At 43.8% G+C, this 20,088-nt stretch overlaps 1 long non-coding RNA gene across 1 annotated transcript; it reads right to left on the bottom strand.

Annotated features, from left to right (window-relative positions):
* Positions 1 to 8,042: 8,042 nt before the first annotated feature.
* On the bottom strand, positions 8,043 to 9,041 carry LOC134062259 (uncharacterized). Its single transcript, XR_009935425.1, has 3 exons — positions 8,966 to 9,041; positions 8,285 to 8,354; positions 8,043 to 8,111 (listed from the first exon to the last, which is right to left on the bottom strand). It is a non-coding gene; the product is annotated as an uncharacterized LOC134062259 (long non-coding RNA).
* Between the last annotated feature and the right edge of the window lie 11,047 nt (positions 9,042 to 20,088).

Genomic DNA, 20,088 nt, shown 5'->3' with positions numbered 1-20,088 from the left:
ACTTGAACGTCGCCGTACTTGAACGTCGCCGGTTAAAATGAACAAGCCTCCGTTTTAAAATAGCTTAGGCCTACACATTTCTAAGTAGGCTATTCCTAGCATGTAAATGTTGCCAAAATGTCCATCTTGTCCATCTCTTTCGTCTTCACCTTGACGTTGACAATAATAGCCTATTCACGGAAATGCGGTCTTGTAACCGTAGCCTAATGAATGAAATCTAAGGTTGCCTTTCGAGTAGCCTATTTCAGGTTGAATTGAAGGCTATTTCCTTCTGATAGGCCTATAGGTTTCTAAAACCATTTTCATTCATTTCAACAATGGTTTATTGAAACGTCGTTTGATTAATTTCGCCAGTCATCACTTTCATTTTAAGGATATAGGATGAACAAAGTCTATGGATTTGCTATCCAGTAGCCTAATAATTAGGCTATGTGCCACGTCCGATTTCGCAAGTGGTGTAGTAGGCTAGGCTACATTTAAAAACAGACAGCCGCCTGTGAGATCCATTTCATGAAGAGCATTATTGTCTTGTGCGATCATTCCCCCTCCCCCACACTCGTCTAACCAGGTCACTACATTATAGCCTATATGCGGCACTGAGGACGACACGACACTTGAGCCCGACACTATGTCAATGTAAAAATGTGTGTGAGTGCGCGCTGAACCACGAATTAACATATTAACTTTTCTTTTCAGCAGACATCGCAAACATAAAAAGAATCTCAAAACAGGAAGTCTTTCGTTTCTTTTAATAAATCGATGCATTTTCTTTTGATGGGTTCCAGAGAGGTTCTTCGACTAGGTTTCGAACCCCGGTCGCTGGCATACGATACCTATGCATCAACCACTTGCGCCACAGCTGGATGTGAACTTCAATAGGCTTTATTCGGGAAATGTACTTGAAACGTCGCCGGTTAAAATGAACAAGCCTCCGTTTTAAAATAGCTTACACATTTCTAAGTATTCCTAGCATGTAAATGTTGCCAAAATGTCCATCTTGTCCATCTCTTTCGTCTTCGCCTTGACGTTGACAATAATAGCCTATTCACGGAAATGCGGTCTTGTAGGCCTAACCGTAATGAATTCATGAATTAATCTAAGGTTGCCTTTCGAGTAGCCTATTTCAGGTTGAATTGAAGGAAATAGTCCTTCTGATAGGCCTATAGGTTTCTAAAACCATTTTCATTCATTTCAACAATGGTTAATTGAAACGTCGTTTGATTAATTTCGCCAATCACTTTCATTTTAATGATTAAATGAGACGGATATGCGGAGCATTTCTCTCCCTCTCCGTTGACCAAAACGTTGCTCTGGCATCTCTGCTGGACTGACTGAGTTATAGGCTACGTCGAGTGAGAGAGCTGTGAGGTAGGCTGTAAACATTCGAAAACTCGGGCGGTCTATGTTGCCCCCTTGCGGTTGCAGTTTCCCCGATGCTTCGGGAGTCCCGATGTGCGGGAATGAAAGGAGCATTCTCAACCCGTACCATCTGTACTGCTTCACATAAACATTAACTCGCATTCAAAACAGCACATTTGTTAACGTTCTCATTCGCCCGCAGATCTCCCAGCCAGCCTACTCGTTCACATCAGGCTATAACAGCTAGTTAGTCGAGCAGACTGGGTTAGCTAGCTAGCATCCATTACAAATAAACATGTATTTAACAAGTGAAAACATTTTACAGTGTGTCATCTACTCAAACATTACACGAATTGCTAACCAATGAATTACATATATACTTTCTGTTATTTCTGACTCACCTGAAATCACATAAAGCGCCAAAACAAAAGTACGTGAGTGGCTTGAAAACTCGTTTGTCTCGTTGGCTTTCAATATCTAACCGAGACCTTGCTGGCTAGTGGCTATCTAGTACCAGCATTATCCCACAGCGCCACCCCGTTAGACTGTGAGCCAGGGCCTCAAATTATGGAAACCGTTACCGAAAAGGTGGCAAAGGCTACCATACCTTTCCTGAAAGCTTGGAATCTCAGCTTTCCAGTGATGTATGATGGCCATCTGACAAGAGTAGCTGTTTTGAGTTATGACACATAATGTAAATTATAGGTTGAAGAAATAATGCGTATAAATCAAGCAGAACACTGACCTATCTGATCATGATATTGGACACATAGGAATATTTTATTTTGTTATGTTTGGTATCATTTTAAAGGGGAGACTCTGGGCTTTCATTTAAATCATTTAGTGAACATTTTGGATAAGTACAGCCAACCCTGGAGCTCTTCAAACCTTTAATCACACACATTTTCCTGCCATTTCCGCCTAGGTCATCTTTTGTCTTTTAATCCTGTGGCACCAGGGAGCATCAGAGAAACAAAAAATCCAAACACTGAAATACTGGCATGACCCTAAGGGTTCAGAAAATGTATAATTTACCCATATTTTCTGATTTGGAGGGGGTGATTTTCAGACTTATATCAGACATGCCGTTTTTTCAAAGACAGAAACAGTAGTGTACTATTATCCCTAGGCTAATTTGTTGATATGTCGAGTTGAAAGTCTGAGGTAAATATTTTTTAAAAAAGTTGTTATTCTGCATTTTTAGATAGTTCAAAAGGTCCTTAATACATATTTTATACAATTTTAATACATATTTACATTATAAAATGAATGCCTTGTTCTCAGGCAAGAAAATACTGGTAAATAGGGTTTTTTTTTTTTAATATATATATCACCACAAAACTTTCCCAGTTTATCACAAAGATTAAGACAAGTATTGCTTGTATTGCAGGTTTTCTTAAAAAGAATGACATAATATGCAAATGAGGATTAATTTCTGAAATAGGCTAGCCTGGGTGTTCCCGTCCTGCCTTGCGCTGTGATATCATTCATGCTGCTAAGGCAGCCTGAGATAGGGGACCAATCACAGAACAGGGGGGAAAGCAAGATGATGATGATGAGCTATGCACAGACGCATTTGATAGACATCCGTGGTGCCCAATGAACGGATCTGGGCATTTTTTCAAATACAAAAAAATTTACATCTGGCTGCCAGACCAAGTCTCATTTGAGAAGTGGTAGGTGCTAGCCAGGCTAAAAATAGGCGCTAATTTGGAGAAATGTTCAAACTTGACATGTATATATTGAGAGAGAATATGGCCCTTAGGAAGAGGATTATCAATCTTGAAAAACCAACCGTTGGCGTTGGAGCTTCATGACGGGTTGTTGTAAAACAAATCCATCGAGATGTGAAGCATCTCAATTACGACCAGCCATGGTGAACTCTACCAACAGAGTTGGACTCCGATTCCTCTGTGCCTTCTTCTGTGAAGTCATTGCTATCTTGTATTTGACCAAGCACTGATGAGAAGGAACAACGACTAAGAGACTCATTTGGCATGGATCTACTGTAGTGTATGTCATATCTCATGGCAAAGTGAAGACTTCCAAGCATATCCTTTTGACTTATGCTGTGAAGTCGCTTACTGGTAATGTCAATCTCATCAGAATATTCCTAATACTAATAGATTTAGTCATTGTGTACCCTACAGTATGCTAGAGGAAATTGACATCTCATTATGCGTGCACAAGCTAGGACAGGATGGTGGGGTTACTCCAGACCAAGTGAAGCCATATGTGCCCACAGCTCTAGCCTGGGACAATATTGACAGGCTGGAAGAGCCACTTACAGGCCGTGGAACATCCCATAGGGTCAATGGTATAGCAGTGCAGCCTCGGATGTTAAGTCCTAGGTGTGGTCCTCCAACTAGATCCTATGTTGAGGTCAAGACAGATATCTGTGCTGATGCTTTGAAGAACTCCTTATGGTTGCAGACTGCACTCTGTCACAAATCAAAGCGTCCCTAGCTGGACAGGTTACAACATCTTAGCATCAAACTCTGTGGATGTTATTCCCAGTGTTTTCAGCTATCTGCCAACCATCAATGCCCCGGCCAGACTGATGGCAACTGTTCATGAGCTTCTCCTTCAAAGTAAAAAAAAACTTCCTTAAGCATTAGCATGTCAGTTGCCTTTTATCAGGCTCTCTACTGTAAAGTTACAGAAATTCTGTGGGCACATAGAGACAGGTTTCACAACATTGTGCCAAGACTTGGAGTCTTCCACACCATCTGTATGTTCTTGGGAGTGATTGGGAAGTGCTTCCAGGCTGCAGGCCTAAGGAATATGCATTGAATCTGGAGCTGTGGCCGAGGGATCTGCAAGTGGTGTTAGTACAATAGATCTCTGAGATTCCATAAAATCATGTATGAATCCCTCCCTAAGCTAGTCTGAAATCAGTTTCACCAGTGGCTCACAAATAACCATCCTGATGCCCACGGTCTCCTAGATATCCTGCGCCTAGACTTGAGTGTCTTTTCTGAGGTTATATCATCAACCACTGTAGAAGAATCACTTGACTGTACAGTCTTCAGAAAGGTCCATCAGTACTTCTGTGAATTCCTGCAGCATCTCAGGTCTCAGCAAGGTCTACTGGCCAGCTTTTGGATGTCATATATTGACATGGTGGAGGTTGTACTAAACCTTATGAGGGCATCATGTGAAGGAAACTGGGCATTGCACATGGCTAGCATTCGATCAATCATCCCCTGGACCTTTGCCTATGATAATCTGAATTGTGCAAGGTCACTCACTGCTTACTACTCAGAGATGAGCCACATTGAACATGAGAAATCAGATCTTTACATCTTCTCCAGGCTTTTCGGCCTAGCTGAGTGCAACAAACACATTTGGCAGGGTTCTGATTGACCAGGCCCTAGAGGGACACTCAGACAGCTTGAGGCACAAAAGGGTTCAGCTTGAAGGCCCAGCAGCTGTCTCAAGATATTACATTTCTGCTGAGTACAAAAGCACTTACCTGTCTACATTGAAAAGCTCCCTGGGACTCCAACAAAGTGACTATTCTCACAAGGACCTTGGACAAAGCAGAATTGCCAAAGATGAACACATTACAAGCACTGTGGATCTGATGGATTCTAGTTGGATAAGTCCATTTGCAGGTGGTGAGTCCCTCATTTCTCTGTCTACTGGAAGTACAACACCAGCAGATGTTGCTGAAGACCTCCTGAATGCACACACCATTGGCAATAATGCCTACAGAACCTTCTCTGCTAAGCGTGTTGAGAATAATCCTCCTGCAAAGCAGTTCCATGCACCACTCTCCAAAATGAAACTGAAAACGTTCTCCTAAATGCAGGGAAAGGCAAAGACATGCACAACTGGGAATAAAGAAGATATCCTCAAAGCTGATAATCGAATATTTGCTCAGATGGTAGCCTACTGACTGCACAGAGTAGACAGCTCACCTGTGTAATAGATGGCATGGCACTTGTTCAGAAGTTGAACGGTGATGGCAAGACATTTGCTGATATTGCAGACTATGCCTTGTCCGCTGTGCAAGCTGAAGCAAGTCACAGCACCCGTGTTGACATTGTTTTTTATGTACACTATATTGCCAAAAGTATTCGCTCACCTGCCTTGACTCACATACGAGTTGAGGTCAGGACTCTGTGCAGGCCAGTCAAGTTCATCCACACCAAACTCTGCCATCCATACTTTTATGGACCTTGCTTTGTGCACTGGTGCACAGTCATGTTGGAACAGGAAGGGGCCACCCCCGAGCAGGGCTTGGTCCCTTAGTTCCAGTGAAAGGAACTCTGAATGCTTCAGAATTAACTAAGAGATTTTGGACAATTCCATGCTCCCAACTTTGTGGGATGTTTGGGGATGGCCACTTCCTGTTCCAACATGACTGGCCTGGACAGAGTCCTGACCTCAACCCAATAGAACACCTTTGGGATGAATTAGAGCGGATCCTGAGAGCCAGACGCCTCGTCCAACCACAGTGTGTGACCTCACAAATGCGCTTCTGAAAGAATGGTCAAAAAATCCCATAAACACACTCCTAAACCTTCCTAGAAGAGTTGAAGCTGTTATAGCTGCAGAGTCGACCGATGTCATAATAAACCCTATGGATTAAGGATGGGATGTGACTGAAGTTCATATGTAAGTCAAGGTAGGTGAGCAAATACTTTGGGCAATATAGTGTACAGTATATAATGAGGCTTCTATCAAACACTTGGAGAGAGTGGCCAGGGGTGCAGACTCCGGCACAGACGTCAAACAGATCACTGCATGGCACAGTTCAACAATGTAAGAAATTCCTACAAAGCAACAAAACAAACCTTACCTTCTTGCTCAAGGATTGGGGCAAAGAACAGTCTAGAACAAGATTTTTCGGTGAAAAGGTTCTGTACACTACAACCAAAGATTACAAGGTGACCCAACAGGGAGTGCACAAGGTAGCAGACCTGTCGTCCACTCATAAAGAGGCTGAAACCTATATGCTACTCCATGCTTGCCATGCTTCAAGGACTGATCACAAACCTGTCATCCTTGTGAGCATGGCTACCAGTGCCACACTCACATGTGGCCTGTTCCTGAGGACAGGGACAAAGAATCGCACCAGCTACATAAACATCTCACAACTCACTTGTGGTCTGGGTTCACAGGTGTGTCAGGCTTTGCCTGGTTTACACGTATACACAGGCTGCGACATTGTAAGTGCATTTGCTGGCTGTGGTAAAGTGTCAGCCCTAAAACTTCTTCAGAAGAATGAAAACTTCTGTGAGACCTTTCAGAAGGTTGGGGCAGACTGGCAATGACACCTGAGTTGTATATGTTACACTTATGAAGTATTTACTCCATTTGGTGACATATTTAATGAGTGTGGATATTCTGAAAGAATATAAGAGTTCCGTATGGTTCAGCAAAGTGTTTTACTTGAGTCTCAGATTTAAACTTACAAATTCAATACATGACAAGTTCAATACTTGTACAATATACAATATATAAATAACAGTATGACTTAGGCTATATAGTGCAATTATAATAATAATGATAGCAATAACAACAACATATAAATACAACGTCTAAATCTCTATTACTACGATCGTCTTTATTTATGTGCAAACGACCAATGAACTGCCCGCTGCCATGGCAACGATAAACTAAATCGCTCAGCTGCTAGTCAGCTGTTTCACTCGGACAGTTGACATTTTACCGTCATCAAGGACGGTTCAGAAACAGTAGGCGATAACATTTCCTTTTACTGCCCTGTTGTTGCCATTATTACATTTCTATGTAATAGTGGAGACAAGTCGCTACCTCAGAATAATAAGGTTCTATCTGCGTTCAGGTCAGTTTTGAGATATTGAGGTTTAAAGTTTTAGCATTGCAAATAGCAAAACTGACAAATGGAGCAGATTTCTTTATAGCACCAGAGTTACATACACCATACATGTATTCTACATCTGAGATATCAAAATTCTACATGAATTGTAAATTAGGGTTTTTGAAACAGGTCAATTGTAGATAGAACCTTGTAGCTCTGAAGGTTCTATCTTCAAAAACTGAAAAAGGAACAATGATTATTGATGTATTCTAACAGTTTACTTATAAATACTGTTGGAATGTTTGGTTAATGTAATAAAAAGTGTATTTTTATTAATAATATTTTAAATTGGCATGCATTTATGCACTTACTGCTATAACACACTATTTATCCAGTGCATCATTTTACTTTCATCTTTCAAGCATTTTCAATAGAAAAGCAAAACAAGTTGAATGAATATTTAAAATCAGTCTTTATTTTGATAGTTTATCAGTTCATATTTTAAGAATTTAAATGTAAACTGTGTCATACAACATTACACATAGCCAGGAGACATAGCCCTGCCAGAAGGACACGAGTACTCATTGAGATAAAAACTGATCAAAAATGGTTTGCTTATCAACAAGGTATTTCAAACCCAAGACTGGTTACTTAAAATGGAGCTCATTTCAGATGATGTTACTTGCAATAAGAATGATCTAATGCAATAAAATATATACATACAGTAGTATCACTATATTCACTTAGCCTTCATCACATACTGTTCACTTATTCAACACACAACTAGCTCATGTTGACAATCTAACATTAAGGCTTATTGAACAATAATTTCCTCATATCAATAAGGATCATATCAAAACAATTGTCTAGAGACCACAACTCCTCTTTAAGGGTCCTCAACTCCTCCTCCACAGGTCTTACCTCGTCCGCCACCATCACAGAAATGCTCAACAATACCAACCTGTAGGAACATTTCTGATTAAATACCATTGTTGTCAATAGAAAGCATAACATTAAAGTCCTTTTAGGCCCATGTATACCCCCCCCCCCCCACACACACACACCACACACACACACACCCCAACACACGCACGCACGCACGCACGCACGCACACACACAGAGAAAAAGGTTACCTTTTTACTTGCTTCAGTCCCTCCTGCAGGTGATCTTTCTTTTCATCCCCTCTCTGCCTGGCATATTCCTCTACAAACATTACAACACCATTACAGCAACAAATACAGTCAAATCCAAACAAAATCTTGGCAAACATCAGTTCAAAATAGATTTGTTATGGCTGGCGCTAGCTAGTATAAAATATACTCATGTCAAGTCAATGTATAATAGCACATTACAGCAGCATTACACCAAAGTGCTTAAATATGCAATAGCACATGGACATTCAGTCATATCCAATCATCTCCTTGGCAAACATAAACTTAATTTCCAACTTGATTTGTATCATATTAGTTACTGATAGCTGATGCTAGCTAACATTAGCTAACGCTAGCTAACGTTAGCTAGCATGAGCTATTTTTAAGAGTTCTCGTCAAAAGAATCCAAAAGTATGAAGCATGATGAAGAAAGATATTATTTCAACAAAATCCCATCTTAGGTTGAGGCTTGCCTTAAAATGATGGCTAAATTACAGATAAGCTACTAAATTAACATTAGCACTCTATCAATAGCCTGGTATTATAGCCTAGCTATTTGGCAATGAGTAGCACTATCTCCTCAGCTAGCTTCTAATACTTCACAGGAATGACAATATCCTCAACTAGAACAGAAATTAAAGCAGTTTTAAGAAGCGCACTCACCTGTTCTTATTTAGTTCATCGTTGAAATCACAAACTCTTAAATTGCGGGTAGATCAGGCTTTGGCTTTAGATCTGCTAAATACTGGGGTGAAAAAGACCTGGCACCGTAAAGAGACAGTATTTGATTGGTCCTTCTGTAAACATTCCAAAAGATGATTGGGCCACATAGATAGAACCTTATAATTCCAAGTCTGAGTGTAACTTTGTAGATAGAACCTTTTTGTTTTCTGAATAAAACACCCAAAATTTATTTTATTTCTAAAAAACATCTTAAATAATGTTCACAACTTCTACCAGAGTAAGAATATGTAAATAACTCAATTTTGACAAAAATGTCAGATAGAACCTTATTATTCTAGGGTAGCGAAGTGTTAACACCTGACCACTCACACTCAATTTGGCAAAGGGATTAGGCTACCGATGTTCAGGGCATGCTAGCACTAGCAATCTAACGTTAATGTTCCGGTTTTAACAAATCGCTACATTAACAACCACTCGCAACATATTTACTATGAGTGACAAAATTACAGTTCCAATACCGAACAAGATAGACTGTTACATTGTTCTGATACACATTCATATGTGAACCCACCTGAAAGAATATAAGAGTTCCGTATGGTTCAGCAAAGTGTTTTACTTGAGTCTCAGATTTAAACTGAAGAACTCCGTTCGAACCCACAGCTTTAAACTTACAGGTGGTCGCGTGGCTGGAATGTTAGGGTATACTAAATAGGGAGTGTCTGCAACATACTTAAAGGCTATAGATTAAACATAAACACTTAGCCTACTATATAACTAATAAGAGTACAGTATTATACTCTATGTGCCACACTCTCCCCCACTTTTAAAAATGTCTCCTGACATTCAGGGCTGTCCTTGAAAGGACTGCACACACATATAGAACACACACTAAGATAGCAAATGCACTGAAAACAACAACTACCAAGGCCTCCAAAGCATTAGAGGAGCTTGGAGGCTATGCCAATGGGGCACAACATTGATCTCTCCCACACCTATGTCACTGTCACTAGGCACACCTGGCACAGTGTAAGTCAGTCTCTGCGGAGGGTACCTGTGTCTTCGTGGGTACAGGTAGGGTAAGGATGCCATGGCACCGTGGTCAACCACGGCAGGGGACAGGTGGTGTGGGACCTGTGCCTCTTTTGGATGCTCCTCCAGCCCTACACTATCTGCACCAGTAGATTGGGGTGGGGACCTGTGATGCTCAGGAACATGACAGACCATGGGGATAGGTGAGTGTGGTGCATGACAGACCATGGGGATAGGTGAGTGTGGTACAGAGTCAGGGACATGTGACATGGGCAGCAGGGGCCCAGGGGCAGGGGATAAGGGCCTGGGGGCAGGGGACAAGGGCCTGGGGTCAGGGGTCAAGGGCTCAAAGGGGTCAGCATCTGGATCCAGCAAGGACTCCTCTTCTCTCCGGATGACTGAGCGACGGCTCCGCAAGGGGTATCTGAGTCCATACTCCAGCTCTGAGTCACATTCTGAGTCTGAGTCACTGTGCTCTGTCTGCCTTGTTGTGAGGGGAGGATTTGTTGGCCTCCTTATTGGCTTTTTACGGTGCACACCAGGGGCTACAGACTCAACCGGCTCCTCCACAGGTAAGTGGTCACAGGGTAAGAGAAGGTTACGATGAAGCACTCTCATGCCTCCTTTACCATTCTCTGCAGTCACCTCATAGACGGGACCATCAGGAGTCTTTCTTCGAGTTACTATGTGGACCTTGTCTTCCCAGTATGATCTGAGCTTCCCGGGGCCCCCGCGCTCAGATAAGTTCCTGACCAGGACTCTGTCACCAGGTTGCAATTCATGACCGTAGATCTTTTTGTCATAGTTCAACTTGCCTCGAGCTGCCCCCTTCGTTGCTGTTTGACTGGCGATGGAATATGCCTCTCTCATCCTCTCTTGCCACTTTGCCACATAGTCCTTGTGTCCAACCCGTTTTTCACAGTCTCCAAGATTGAACAGTAGATCAATAGGGAGTCTGGGGGATCTAATAGACTGGATTGGTCCGCACACTGGGTAGGCTCCAAAAATACACTTTATTTACTTCATAAAAGGCAACGTTTCAATCCGCAGTGGGATCTTCTTCAGGCCTGGGGGATCTGCCAAACAGGAGAAAATAGGGGGAATAGCCCGTTGCTTCTGAGCGGGTGCAGTTGTAAGCATGGACAACTTTGGGCAAAGAGGTCTTCCAGTCAGCTTTCTCCTCCTCTGTCAGGGTTCTCAACATGCCCAGCAGTGTCCTGTTAAACCTCTCCACCTGGCCGTTCCCCTCCGGATGATAAGGGCTGGTGTGAGACCCCCGTATATCACACAGTTCTTTCAACCTCTTGAGGAGTTGGTTGTCAAACTCCTTTCCCATGTCATGGTGGATTTTACATGGAAAACCAAATCGGAGGATGAAGTCGTTGAACAGCTTGTCTGCAACTGTCTTGCCATGCTTGTTTTTAGTCGGGTAGGCCTGTGCAAATCGGGTGAAGTGGTCCATTACCACCAGGATGTACTCAAATCCATGCTTACAGGTCTCCAGATGAAGAAAGTCAACAGACACCATCTCAAATGGGTAGGAAGTCTTAATGGATTCGAGTGGGGCTCTTGTTTGTCGCTGTGGCTTTTTCTTTTTGAGGCACTCACATTTCTTGGTGACAAACTCTTCAACATCAACATGCATTCTTGGCCAGAAGAATCTTTCTCTGATGAGGCTCAATGTTCTTTCCACCCCCAGATGTCCCATCTTCTGATGTAGCTCTTGGAATATGAGAGGGTGGAAAACACGGGGTAGAACAAGTTGGTCTTTCTCCACTGTCCTCCTGTGTAATACCCCTTCACTATTGAGGTAAAGCTTCGGCCACTGTCTTAACAGGGTGCAAACATCGGAGTCTTCCACATACAGCTCATGCTTTGCTGGCCTCTGATTACGATGGATGTACAAGAGGGTTCTGCCCACAACTGGATCTTTCTCCTGGGCTTCCCTGAGTTCTTCAGGAGTTAGGGGAGGACCTAAGGTGTCGGAGGGTGCATCGGGGACAAGCGTCAGAGCCTGGACATACACACTCTCCCATGTAGGTTCTTCTCTCCCCACTGTGACTCCAGTCATGGTGGCGCTGATGGCATCTGTCTGAATCTCCTCTGTGCACTGACCCATGAAGCTGTTGATGTCCAAAGGCATGCGTGACAGCCCGTCTGCATCTGCATTGGAATTTCCCAGGCCGGTATTTAATGGTGAAGTTGAAGTCGGCCAGCTCCGCTCCGTTCAGCTTCGCAGTGGTGAGAACATAGGTGAGCGGGTTGTTGTCAGTGTACACCACAAAAGATGGGGCATGGTACAGGTAATCTCTGAACCTCACACAAATGGCCCACTTCATGGCCAAAAACTCCAGCTTGCCTGAGTGCATGTGGTAATTTTTCTCAGGAGGTGTAAGAGTCCTGGAGCCATATGCAATTACCACCATTTTCCCACCTTGTCTCTGATAAAGGACCGCTCCAAGGCCATCTTGTGAGGCATCACAGTGCATGACAAATGGCTGTGTCATATCTGGATAACCTAGGATTGGAGGAGATAACAGACAGTCAATCAACTGGTCCAACACAGACTGGTGGTGCGCCGTCCAATTAATAGGGGTGCGAGAAGACTTTTGGCTGAAATTCTTTGTTGTTTTCTTCCCTCTTCCCCTGGATACTGCGGCTGCTGGTGGGTTGGGTGAGCCTGGGCCTGGTGTGTCTCCAGAGAGGAGGGCATACAGAGGCTTTGCAACCTTTGAGAAGTCCTTAATGTATGGCCTGTAGTATGAGACAAAACCTAGGATCTGTCTCAGCTGTCCTACAGTTGCTGGCCTCCTCTCCTTTAGTGCCTGTACAGGAGCTATGTCCTTTGGGTCCATGGTATACCCATCTTCACTGACCATTCGCCCTAGGAACCTCACATTCCTCTTGAAGAGCTCACATTTGCGGGGAGTTAGTTTAACACCATGCTGCTTGTACCTTTTCAACACCATTCTCACATGCTCCAAGTGAGTTTCAAAAGAGGGGCTATGGACCAGGTTGTCATCAAGGTACGGCTGACATACTGTGTCCCTGAGACCGGCTAAGCACTCCTCCATGCTCCTCTGGAACTCGGCTGGGGCGGAGCTAAGGCCAAATGGAATTCTCGTCCACTCATAGAGGCCCCAAGGTGTGATGAAGGCAGTCAGCGGGCGACTCACCAGATCCAGGAACCCTTGGTGGTATGCTTTGCCTTGGTCGAGGACAGAGAACCAGGAACTGCCACTCAGGGAGTCCAGCATGTCTTGTATGCGAGGGATGGGGTGACGGTCTGGCACTGATTTGCTGTTCAGCTCCCTGTAGTCACAGCACAGACGAAGACTTCCATCTTTCTTCCTCACACATACCACAGGGGAAGAGTACGGGGACCTAGAGGGGGTGATCCAACCTTTGTTCAGAAGGTCCTGGAGATACTCCTTCACCTCTGTGTGGAGTGGCTTGGGGATGGACATGTACGTCCTCTGGACAGGAGCAGGGTCATGGAGTGTGATGTGCATGTTCAGTGTTGGTATACTGCCAATGTCGTTCTCGTCATACCCAAATGCTTCACACTCATCATACAAGACCTTTCTCGCTGCTTCCCTCTGATGCTCAGACAGGTGCTCCAGATCAACTGGAGGGTGCCACTTTGGTCTGTGTGTTTTTCCACAGCTGGTGTTTCCTCCCTCACTCTGCATTCCTCTGCTTCCAGGGCTCAGGCTGACGGCAGAACAGGTGACATGGTGAGTGGACATGGAGGCTGAGCCTTCCGGTTCATCGGGAGGGAGCGTGGCAGCATACACAGCCTTCACTGTATCCAGGTGGCCAAGGATGGTGCGCTGGTCTAGAACAATGGAGTGATTAGTGGTGTTGGCAATGGGAATTTGGATGAGATCCCTTCCTCTGACAGCGTCTGTCCTTATCAGGCCCTCTGTAACTTCCAGGCCATCTGGGAGTGGATGCAGGTCACTGGGACTGAAGAGGACTTCATGACCCCTGAATCTGGCTCCCAAACAGGCAGGCACAGAAATGGTTGTCACCTCGTTAGCAGACAGGTGGATTCGTCTGCGGCCTGTAGTCACCACTGCCACACTTTCATGTTGGTCTGGAGTCTGTATTAGCTTCACCACCATTCTGGCTATCCTGGGCCTGATGGAAAATGTGGTACTGACAGTCTGGATTGCTGCAGGGTCCACTCTGGAGCCAGGGCTCTGTGCTTTGACCACTTCCTCGATGACATTGTATCCTATTATAGGTCGCTCTGCCATGCCGGGGTCATCTGACACAAGGACGGGTACAGCAAGGGCCTCTGTTTCTCCCTCTGGATTGCACAACCTGAAATCCACTTCAATCCAGCCACAGAAAGGGATCTCAGTCCTGTTTGCTGCTAACCCAGTCAATGTGTCTGGTCCCAGGAGTTCTTTAATGGGCCTGAGAATGGTGTGGGGGAGATGTTCAGCCCTCCAGGCATCATTGATGACAGTGGCCTGTGCTCCACTGTCCCACAAAGCTTCCACAGTGATGTCATCTATCCTGCAGCTCACCAGGCACTGTTTTCCAATGAGGCTCACTAGCTTAGTTCTTCTGTGTGGCTTCATGTAGCTTACGTGCATGGGCGTTGGTGGTGGCACGGAGGGGTGAATGCTGTTTATCTGCAGTGTTCTCTCACCTCCCTCCTTTTCAGCTCTGTGGTGGGACCTGGAGCCTGGAGCTACTGGCGGTCTCCTCTCAGTAGCCCATTCTCGTTTCCCGTCTGTCGTAATTTCCGACACCCTCGAGAGACATGGCCAGATTCCCCACAGCGGAAGCAATGATCACAGAAATCTCCTCTCTGTGCCTGTTGACATGCTGCACAGCCCCTGGGTCTTTGCCTGGCCTCTGGTCTCTCTCTTGCTGCTGGCTGATATGTGGGTGGTCTCTGTGAGCGCTGGGTGGTGGCTTCCATGGCTGCGAAGAACACTTGCCTCATATCATACATATCAGCCCTGAGCTGCTCTAGCATTAGATGGGTGGCAGAGTCTTGGGATGGAGCTGGCTTTGGCTGAGCCTGTGGCTCCTTTGCAGTCACTGAGGAGGAGCTTTTCGTGGCTGCTGGAGCTGCACTGGAGGTATCTGCCTGGATTTCACACAGACGTGCTTCTCTACCATTGGCAGATTTTCTCAGCTTCTTCTGTCTCTCTCCTTCCAGACTGGCCGCCTCATTCAGCTTATCAATGAGCGTCTCATCATTCACCTTACTGTCAGTCAGGAAAGGCCTCAGCTGAAATTTAATGGAGTCACTCAAAAGACCAGTTTCGACCGCCCGGAGGAACCTCCTCTGTACCATATTGGGGTCGTAGTAGTCATCTGCATCTCCATCATTGGACTTCCACAGCAGCCTCTCCTTCAGCTCAATGGCACGGAACAGGAAGGTCTGAGCAGACTCCTTCGACTCCTGTGAAAGGTTTATTAGTCTGTGGTAGATATCAGAGGTGCTCTCCTCCTTGAAGTGACCCTTCAGGATGGTTTTCAGAGTAGAAAGCGTCAAATTGCTCTTGATTTCAAGCATATCCCTGAGATGGAGACCTGGGCTGATTGCTCTGATTACTGCTTCAATTACTTCCTGGTCTGAGTGTCCTTTCCGGAGGCCTGCGTCAATCTGGTGGACTAGACTGGTGTAGGACAGCTTATCTCTCTGTCCTCCCTCGCCTATCTGTCCCATGATCTTAAACTCTCTCCGTAGCATGACCTCAGGCAAAGGTGTGTGACAAGGAGTGCTGTTTCTTACCTCCTCCGTTGCATGACGACTGAGGGGTGGTAATCTTTCTGTCGGGTGGCGCTCATGTGCTGAAGAGTCTTTGTGAATGGGAATGAGAAAGCTTTGATCAGGTGAAGTGCTCTTCAGTGGACCTCTTTTCTCCTCTCTCATCTCTTCCATGAATGAAAGTAGGCCTTCCAGGTACACACAGACACGTCCTTCATCGCCTTCCTCTTCTCCCATTTCCTCCAATTTATCTTCAATGAGTCTATTCAGCCCTCTTTTTGTTTTGCTGGTGAACCCCCCCTCGGCAGGCAAAGCACATTTCACATACTCACAGACTCTGATAATGAGTGGGTGATCCAGTTGGTACAAGGTGGCAGTGACTTCAGTCAGTAACAACTCCATACTTCTGCCTTGAACAGACCGTAGATAAACTGCTGACGGGATGGTGATCAAAAGACTCTGGGTCGTCTCACTGGAGTAGATCCTCTGCTGACGTGGATCACTCCTGGGCTTGGCTCGCCAAAATATGTTACACTTATGAAGTATTTACTCCATTTGGTGACATATTTAATGAGTGTGGATATTCTGAAAGAATATAAGAGTTCCGTATGGTTCAGCAAAGTGTTTTACTTGAGTCTCAGATTTAAACTTACAAATTCAATACATGACAAGTTCAATACTTGTACAATATACAATATATAAATAACAGTATGACTTAGGCTATATAGTGCAATTATAATAATAATGATAGCAATAACAACAACATATAAATACAACGTCTAAATCTCTATTACTACGATCGTCTTTATTTATGTGCAAACGACCAATGAACTGCCCGCTGCCATGGCAACGATAAACTAAATCGCTCAGCTGCTAGTCAGCTGTTTCACTCGGACAGTTGACATTTTACCGTCATCAAGGACGGTTCAGAAACAGTAGGCGATAACATTTCATTTTACTGCCCTGTTGTTGCCATTATTACATTTCTATGTAATAGTGGAGACAAGTGTTAACACCTGACCACTCACACTCAATTTGGCAAAGGGATTAGGCTACCGATGTTCAGGGCATGCTAGCACTAGCAATCTAACGTTAATGTTCCGGTTTTAACAAATCGCTACATTAACAACCACTTGCAACATATTTACTATGAGTGACAAAATTACAGTTCCAATACCGAACAAGATAGACTGTTACATTGTTCTGATACACATTCATATGTGAACTCACCTGAAAGAATATAAGAGTTCCGTATGGTTCAGCAAAGTGTTTTACTTGAGTCTCAGATTTAAACTGAAGAACTCCGTTCGAACCCACAGCTTTAAACTTACAGGTGGTCGCGTGGCTGGAATGTTAGGGTATACTAAATAGGGAGTGTCTGCAACATACTTAAAGGCTATAGGTTAAACATAAACACTTAGCCTACTATATAACTAATAAGAGTACAGTATTATACTCTATGTGCCACATATGCAGCCTTACAGGAGTTCACAATGTCAAATGTAGGCCTACAGCTCCAAGTCCAGAATCAGGCATTTACCTCCATGCTCAGATTCTCTCAGGAAGCACGGTCTCAGAGCTAACCATCAAGGTGCTATCTGGAGAAGATACATCGAGAACAACCCTGAAGTTCCTTCCCCAGTTGAGCATGGGTGGTCTAAAGTGGACCAAGATGGTGACTTGCAGCTCTCCATAGACTGGTTCAATGTCTCCATTGGTCCACAAGCAGTACTTGAGTTGCTGTCCTGCTCATGCAAGAGGGACTGTGTCACTCCATCATGTCAGTGTGTTGCCATTGCCAACAACTTTCCCTGTGCAAAAACCCGAAGGATGACTTTGCTGAACAATCGTATTCCTCTGATGAGGATTCCGATGAGGAGTTTCATTAGTGTTGTGGCCTTGAATGATGCAATCTGTGCAAAAATTTCATAAAATGTCATTGACCATGCCTAAAGGTCATGACCTTGACCTTTTACAGTAATGGCAATGTCATAATTGCGTTTATCACATCTCATAATATAGGAATCCATGTCTCATTTGTTAATTGTTATGTTTTCTGCTTAATTTATAATATTATTTCCTCAAACGCCATGTCTGATATAAGACTGAAAATCACCCCCTCCAAATCAGATAGTATGGGTAAATTATAAATTTCCTGAATCCTTAGGGTCATGCCAGTATTTCAGTGTTTGGATTGTGTTTCTCTGATGCTCCCTGGTGCCACAGGATTAAAAGACAAAAGATGACTTAAGGCTGGCTTACATTGCACGATTTTGGTCTGTTTTAACAGTCGCCGACTACTTTTCCAGAATCTCGGCGCGCTCCCGTCATCTAAATCGTTTAGTGTAAGGTGCCAATCTTAGCGGTTTTAAGTCCGTCGGAGTCAGTCTTTTTCTAGTTTTGCCGTTACGACAATATCAAACATGTTTGATATTATCGTAAGTCTTTTCAGTCGTGGCTCATGCAAATAGTGACGTGAACATTAAAAACCAATAGTGACCTCGGTCGACGAACACGAAAACGGAAGGGGCAAAATAGGCTACAGCTGTAGCCTATGATTATTTGTTATTTCATTTCTTATAATTTATTAGTCGGCTATTCTACGTGACAGAACAACTCTATATCTGTTAGTGATGTCACACTATCAAACAATGCTGCAGAAACGCGAAAAAAATTACTTTGATATGAGTAGCCTATCATGTGAGTTCCTGTTGATGATGACGTATAGCCTAGTGCACGATGGAAATAATTTGAAGGAATCTAGCAGCAGTCTTGTAAATAGTGACCACAGTCTTTGCAAAATCCTAATCTGAGACTGGCCTGTGACTAGTCTGTGACTAAAAACTCAATGAATTGTCTTTAGATGTGAGAGGGTCTGAGACTGTAGTCTTTCAAAAATCTTTTCCAAATCTTTGCAAAGTCTGGCAATGTAAGGTAGGCTTTAAGCGGAAATGGCAGGAAAATGTGTGTGATTAAAGGTTTGAAGAGCTCCAGGGTTGGCTGTACTAATCCAAAATGTTCACAAAAGGATTTAAATGAAAGCCCAGAGTCTCCCCTTGAAAATGATACCAAACATAACAAAATAAAATATTCCTATATGTCCAATATCATGATCAGATTGGTCAGTGTTCTGCTTGATTTATACGCATTATTTCTTCAACCTATAGTTTACATTATGTGTCATACAGATGGTACGGGTTGAGAATGCTCCTTTCATTCCCGCACATCGGGACTCCCGAAGCATCGGGAAAACTGCAACCGCAAGGGGGCAACATAGACCGCCCGAGTTTTCGAATGTTTACAGCCTACCTCACAGCTCTCTCACTCGACGTAGCCTATAACTCAGTCAGTCCAGCAGAGATGCCAGAGCAACGTTTTGGTCAACGGAGAGGGAGAGAAATGCTCCGCATATCCGTCTCATTTAATCATTAAAATGAAAGTGATTGGCGAAATTAATCAAACGACGTTTCAATAAACCATTGTAACTCAAAACAGCTCTTGTCAGATGGCCATCATACATCACTGGAAAGCTGAGATTCCAAGCTTTCAGGAAAGGTATGGTAGCCTTTGCCACCTTTTCGGTAACGACCAACCCCTCTGGCTCACGGACTACGTGACACTTTTCGGTACTGCATATTGTGAGTCAACTATAAAAGACCAAAAATAAGAATGGGGGGGTCTGAAAACAAGAAACAAAGTACTTTAACAAGAGCCACAAACTTCTATGGCGCCACACTAACGCTGGTTTTGAGCTAACACATTTCTACGGTAACATCAGTCTGACATCAACAACAGTCTTACTCACTCCACCGCACACCCGAGACAAGTCAATTAAATCGTCGGACTATCGATATACATGTCCGTGTTGATAGATCTGGCACCAGATTAGCACGAGATGAACGCTGCAACTCATAGGAAGGGCAGAAATTCACTGAAAATGGTCTTCACCAACCTATATCACCCAGACTGAGTTGGAAATGAGGTCCTATGTCCAAAATTCCGAACTATTGCTTTAAGTTATGTGTATTTTTACTTTTGAATGTATAAAGAAGTTAAGAGTATTTATGATGTAAATATGTACATTGTTACCTGTTTTTTAGAAATTAGTGCAGTGTAACTGTATGAGAAGCTTAAGGAAATGTAGCTTGTCTGACTTGACTGTTTCTGATGTGTTGTATGTATTTTGCAGATGCCACGTTTAAGCAAGCGTTCCCAGGCGGCCAAAAAGAGACAGGCCAGCTTGAGGTCCACTGAGGTCAGGCAGTTGAATTTTTTATTTTGTTCTGATGTATAATGGTTGTGTTTATAGGAAACATGTCATTTTGATCACAGTTTA

This window comes from Sardina pilchardus, chromosome 1 (genome assembly GCF_963854185.1).
Source record: "Sardina pilchardus chromosome 1, fSarPil1.1, whole genome shotgun sequence".
In the NCBI taxonomy this organism is placed as follows: Eukaryota; Metazoa; Chordata; class Actinopteri; order Clupeiformes; family Clupeidae; genus Sardina; species Sardina pilchardus.
Note: the sequence above shows the minus strand (reverse complement) of the source record. Positions and strands in the feature narration are given on the sequence as shown.